Consider the following 7460-nt stretch of genomic DNA (forward strand, 5'->3'; position numbering starts at 1 on the left):
AAAATTTTGCCATTTAAACATGTATATTATGCAACAATAAATACGACATAGGCGCACGGACTAGTTAGTGCGGCATCTGCGACACATCAAAGATTCTAATAGATCTCTGAACCGGACTAAAAACTTTTAACAACTTATTCAAGCCGTATTAAAAGAATAGGAATACACTTACCTCAGGAGCACGAATTAAAATTTTATTTTTCTTATCAAATCCTACAGAAATATATTTTATTCGTTTTTTATATTTGGTTTTGCTTGTTTCCAATATATTTATAGTTTTTCTGACCTAAAAAAACGGTTTGTAATTAACGAACAGCGTTTTTATTAACAGCTGAAATTCCTACAAAATTTGAGGTCATTCCATATAAGCTTGGCTATGTATATATCAGTTACCTTCAAAAGCGCCATTGAACAACTATATCCTGGTCGAAATCCAGATTATATTATTGACAATAAATTATACCCTCGAACATGTTCTCTTATTTGATTATTGAGGATTCGTTCTAAACTTTTCTATTAAATTAAAACAACAACTAACTAGAAATCTTTCAGCTCAAATGGATTAGTTACCTACGGTAGAAACATGATGATTCTGTAGGTAAATTTACCAGGTGAGTAATTATAGGCAGTGTACTAAAATCTCATCCATTTTTCTTAACCCTTACGCTCCAGCATGTCACAATTGTGTGAGTCTTATTAATATGGGATATAAACATCAAAATGATATTTTAACTGTCCAAAACGATACGACACGATTGTGCAAGACACCTCTTTATGCTTTTAACGTTAGTAGCCATTTTGACTTCGGCAGAGGAGCATGAATTGCTGTTTTTTTGTTTTTTCGAATTCTTGTGACTTGTGATGGCGAACAACGGTAAGTTTTAACTAAAATTAATTTAAACCGTGTTTTTATGTAAAATTATTTAAGTAATGCTTTGTTTTTCCTAATAAGCTAAAAAATATTTCAAAATATTCTGCGGCCATTTTTAAAAGTGCGTACTATGTCGCTGTATCACAATTGTAACGGCTGGGAGCCAACCAATACAAAAAAAAATCGGTACCGTTTTTTAATAGTTATGTTTTTTCTAGGATCCAAGAGATTATTGAACTTGGAGAGGCTCGCAGCCAATTCAGATGACGTGTATGAACTCCTTGATGACCTTGAGTCAGATTTCGAGGTGGAAAGCGATAATGGTGATGAATTTTTTCGAAAGCAGCAGCAGCAGTGACGAGGACGCGCCTAGACCTAGTACCAGCCAAAAAAAGTCTTCTGCTCCAACATGGGTAAAGCAGCCATTTGAAGGCAAAGAAATCCCTACTATGTTTGATAACCATGAACCTGAGCCAGTTTTGAGTCCATGGGGGTTATTTTAGTAGATATTTCAATGATGAGTTTTTTGAAATGGGGGCAGCGTTAACTTCTCAGTATTACTTGCAACAATGATAGGGAAATCACTCCAAAATTGACTGATGAAGAAATTACGCAATTTTTTGGTATGCATGCAATTATGGGATATTTTAAGTTTCCTAGAATCCACCTTTACTGGAGTATCAAATATCGATTACCTCTCATAGGTAATGTTATGGCGCGTGACAGGTTTTATAAACTTCGAACGAATTTTCACGTAGTCAATTTTCTATCAGTATCGGATGATATCAAAAAGAAGAATCATCTCTGAAGATGTCTTGAAATTCACAGGCCAGAGAATGGTTGTTTTTCAATTGATGAGCAAATGATACCCTTTTTAGGACGATGTCCTATACGTCAATTTGTCAAAAATAAAGGCCGGTTGGACTTAAGAATTTTGTCATTACAACGTCTTGTGGTACAATACTGGACTTCGAAATATACCAGGGTTCCTTGACGCCATTGCCAGACAAACTTGGTTTAGGGCCATCAGTTATTCTTCGTTTAATACCAACATTGCCACCTGGAAGCTTTATTTTTTTTGACCGATATTTTTCCACAATATCATTATATTTCAAAAATTAAAAGAATTAAAAATGGAAGGAACGGGAACCATAATGACAAACAGAGTAAAAGGATGTGTATTTCGAAAAGATGCTACTATGAAAAGAGGTGACGCAGAAGTGCACGTAAAAAATGATACGAAAGTATGTTTAACAAAATGGAAAGATAACAAATCAGTCGTCATAGCATCTACGGCTTTTGGAATAGAAACAGTAAAAACTGTTCAGAGATGGGATAAAAACACAAAAAAACATATAGAAGTATCCTGTCCAAATGTGATTAGGATTTAGGAAGATGGGCGGAGTTGATATTTGTGATCAAATGACTGAGGCTTATCGAACATACTTTAAAACCCGAAAATGGACATTTAAAACCATTCTACACTTATTTGTCATAGCTATTGTGAATAGCTGAATGGAATATCGAAATTACTGTAAAAAAATGGATATAGCTCAAAGCAAATCTTAGATTTTTTGCAGTTTCGACTAGCATTAGGAGAATTTATGGTTTGTGGAACAAAAAAAAGAAATCTAAACTATGAACACGCTCAAACGGATGAAAATGAAGAACCTTCTGCCAAGAAGGTAAGATATACACCTCTACCTTGTGAAGATAAAAGATTCGATGGGTTTGATCATTGGCCAGTACAGTTGAAGGATCAAAAAATTCCCAACACTTGTCGCCTGGAATCCTGTCAAAGTAGATCAAGAATCAAATGTATTAAGTGTAATGTTTACTTATGTTTACAAAAAAACCAAAATTGCTTCAAAACATTTCAATCATTTCAACATTTTTGAGACAAATTAAGTTTTGTCTCAAAATTCTAAAAAAAGTAGACTCGGGAGCGTAAGGGTTAAAGAGACCAACATACAAAATTGACAAAAATTGGAATTTTTAATTGATATTATTTAAATTCATATCGGTTGAAGTGGTGTGCCTTTTCGGCTTGAGATACCTTATTTCACGATTTAAAGCATGACTCGTAGATGGCGCGAGGGGCTAAGATTTAAAAGGGTCACGTAATGTTATGTTATCACACTGATTGTGAAATAAAGCTTCATCAAAAACTAACTACATCAAAATGTTCACAGTGGTGAACGAACCATTGAAATTATCCTTTTTGCACCAAAATAGAGGCATTGTTGAGGACGGGTTTCAGGGTAAAAACTTGGTCGAATAAAGTTGTATTACTTGACGCAGATGAGCTTTACAAGGCCACTACCAGATACCGAAAATATTATTTAAACAAAAGGTTTCTAGAAGGACGACATGGACGCGATCTGGCATGTTTTTTTTTTAACGGAATACATTGGTACAAAATGGCTAACCCTATGGTACTCAAGGAGTGTCAAGTCTGTGGATATTTTTCGTAAAGGTGTGCGAGTTGTGAGATTTTTTAGTTGGTCGGCTTAAAAGAAGACACCAATGTACTGTCATCGGCAAAGTTGTAAATTGGAGTAGTCTTGTCGAGAATGTCATTGATATGAGTATAACAGGAAGAGCGTGGGGGACAAGATGCATTCCTTAGAGACACCATCATTAATTTAAAACCTCTGCGAGTAATCTTATTATATTTTTTTTCAGGTATCGATTGTCTGCTTCTCAAGACAACAAAGTTAAAAATGGAGCAATAATACTTTGTGGAACTTTCGGGTTTTTTATTTTAAACCACATAACAGTGAACCCAGGAGATTCAAGAGCTTCTTTTCACTGGCAAAACATCTCGCTTCTAATGACTTTAAGTCACGAACTTAATAAATATGTCTGGACTGTAATGTATATGGCCACGATACCCAAAAATGACCACTGCCCGGTGGCCGCAATTTTTATAGTGATTGTATCCTTTTGATGTTAGTCACTCTGAACATTTTCAGTGTTGCCAACAAAAAAATATATTAAATAAGGGTAATAAAGTTGATGACACTGACGTTTGACGTGTGAATATAGCGGATTGTCTAGTTTTTTGGCGATTTGTAAACGACGCTTGGATATATCGTCTGCAACAGGCGATATGCTTCCTCCTTATTTAATACGTGGATAATGTATTACCTTCCTTATTTAAACGTATTTGGTTCACTGTTTCTGAAAACCGAATTATTGTAAATTGTCTGTGTTTATGATAGATTAATATATACAGTTGTTTATTTTTACTATATTAACCCTTGCTAATTACAAACCCTCATAAAATAATCTATATTTTGATTTTTATATATATTGTAAGATCATCATTTCCATGGTATTAGGATTTATAAGATTTAAGTTTATCAGAATAATAAAACAAATATTTAAAAGTGCATGCACCTATCCCAAGTTAATTGAAACTGTATCATTTTAGGTAAGAATTACTTTCTTTCATAAATTTTAACGAAATTCTTAAATTACAAGAAAAATCATAGATCTAACAAAACTATCTGCTGTTCATTTAGTTAATAATTTACACACTAAATGATATTTCGTATTTGTAAACATAACCCCTCAAAAACTTCAATTGCTTTATTTCCCTAAAATTAGTACAACTGAAATTTATCATAGTAACCAACATCAAAAAAACACAATCGCGCAAAATGGCAGCCTCCTAGTAGCGGTCATTTAATTTTCATTGAATTGGCAGTACAGGTATATTTATTAAGTTCGTGCTTCAAGTCTGTTGTACATAATCAGATGTTAAGTCCACTTTTATCTCTGCTAGAGCTAAAATGTTATAATAGTTCATAAACTTAGGATGCAAGTAATTATATCTCAAAAACGAAAAATTTTACTTACATGCCTGTCCGGTTTTGCTCCTATTTCCCCCAGAAAATCGGTGTCCGCGATGAAGGGGCACGTTAAGAAAGTCGGCTCCTCGTACGTGTACAGCGGACCGCGTGAATAGCTCTTTTTTAGCCTCTTTCCGAATTTTAATTAAGCTGGGCGACTTTAGAGCCCTACGCCGGATCGCTCCATACGGGGGCCGAAGGGCGCGGACGAGGCGGCGGGGGTCTTCTTCTTGCTGTTGTTTTCTCCTTCCGAAAGTTAATGAAGAATCTGTATATTTGTAGGTTCGTTTCTTTTGTTAATTAGCTTAGTTTCGGGGCCCATGGACGTTGTTACGGAACGAAACCGGATACTTGAAAGATATTTGTTTTTATGTTGCCAAACAAAATATTCAGAATTGTTAATTAGCTGAAGAAGAAACAACATTTATATATTGAAAGATTTTTATTATCACAACTACTCATGTTATTGAGAGCGTCAAAGCTTCCACCTGACTCGCGTTTACTGTCGTTTAATTATTTGATGAACATTATCGGCACGAGCGTTTAACATCTTCATGACTCTTCAGCCGGTAAATTTTTGCCAAGGTCTTACAAATTCCAAAATGTCCTACGCTAACACCGCCATGGACAGATTCAAAAACATTTTGAATTCACTTTCGAGGAAGGATTGTCAGATATGGCTTTTCTTTTTCATCCTCGCTCTCTCAGGCTCTTGTTACCAATTCATTTTGTATAACCAACGAATTCCACTGAGACCATTATTCTGGATTTGACATTTCTCGAGACTTCAGTTCATAAATACTGGATCATCATACTGATCTTAAGCTTTCATACCTAGTGCTTTCACTTCCATATTTTGCTTACCGTTCCCCTTGAAGACCTATTTACAAATATTGTTCCTTTATTTCATCATGTGGTTTTTATAGGGGGTATTAATATTAATTAACTAAAGAAGCGTAGACCTCCTGACAGATTTTTAGCACTGTTAAATACATTTGACGTAAATCAAGTAATAACCGAGCCTATAAATAAACATTTCCCAATTAATAGAGGCGGTTAGTTGTCTTTTCCACAAACCATTCATTAGTGATCACAACTTAGTATTCTGTTGTCTTGAGTTTCCTAAAAGTAAAGAGGGACATTTTAAAATGAAATGTAGGAATTATAGTGTTATTAATACGGATAAAAATAAACCATTTATGCCCTGGATAACTGACAATATTAAATTGCTTATGAGGCTCCGAAATAAAGACTGCAAAAATATAAAAAAAAAATAAAACTGATTTAAATTGAAACTGTTATAGGCAATTGCGAAACTATACAAAACATGCTATTCAGCGGGAAAAACATATCATATTTGAACACACTTTCTACAAAAAAAAATCGTGATTTTTGGAAAAATGCTAATAAACTACATCTAACTAAATCAAAGAATACCGATTTGCCTTGTAATTTTAGTAATCCAGAAGCCCTAAATAATTATTTTTCTCAATGTGTTAACCAAATTAACAATAATATATCACAAGCTAAATTAAATTTTTACAATGAAAATAAATGGAATAATGGCAATCAAAAATTAAATTTAAGTCTTCTTGATGAAGAATATAGGAGCTGACGGACTTTGTATAAATGATCTCAAGTTTTGCCTACCTTTTTGTAAAAAAACACTCCTAAACATTTTAAATACTTGCATTCTTATAAATATAAATTATAAATATTTTATCAGTAGTTTCTAAAATTCTAGAAAAGCATATTCACCAACAACTTTACAATTTTCATTTACAAAACTCATTTGGTATACTTCCAGATACGCAATCGGGATTTAGAAGGAATTATAGTGCAACTACTAGTCTGGTGGGAAGGTTAGATAATAAAGGACTTAACGAAGAACATACACAAAGTACTTGCATGGCGGTGCTTGATTGTAGCAAAGCGTTCGATACAATAAATCACTCAATGCTCCTTGCAAAGTTAGGATATTTTGGTTGTTCCGAATCCACAGTTTCTTTTTTTGATTCCTATCTTAAAAATAGATCACATTCGGTTTGTAGTTTAGAGCAACCAAAATATCTTGACTTGAAAATTGGTGTTCCGCAGTGCTCCATATTGGGACCTCTTTTATTTTCGATTTATGTTGCGGATATGCATAATAACTGTATTGAACATTGTAAATTACAACAATATGCTGATGATTCTCAGATATACGTGCCATTAAATTTTAATACTTCTGAGCAAAAAATTAAATCGGATATACTAAACATAGTTAATTATTCCAATGAGCATAACTTAAAAATTAACCCTGCTAAATCTAACATCATTTTATATGGCTCTAATTCGGGAATTCTGAGACACTTATATAGACATATAAATATTGAGATTAATGCAGAAAAATTCCAGTTGTAAATGAAGTGAAAATATTAGGATTGACTATAGATTTTAACTTTATCACAGGTCATTTTCGGTTGTCGGAGTTACAATGTGGAATAACTTGCCATAGAATATTAAAGGTTTGTCAGGGAGTTAAGCAAATTCTTCTTGACTCCCAACGAGATGTCTAGTAGTATGTTTAATATAACTGCAAAATCAAATGAGACCAAAGATAAGCTGGCCTGTTCAATCTTTCTTTTGTAGTTCTCTTTTGTCTCTTCTTGTTGCCAGCCAAATTGCTTTGCCATTTTTGTTTCTGCCTATTTTAGTTTTAGTTTTGTTCTTTTTTAGATTAATTAGTTTTT

This window comes from Anthonomus grandis, chromosome 15 (assembly GCF_022605725.1).
Source record: "Anthonomus grandis grandis chromosome 15, icAntGran1.3, whole genome shotgun sequence".
NCBI lineage: Eukaryota > Metazoa > Arthropoda > Insecta > Coleoptera > Curculionidae > Anthonomus > Anthonomus grandis.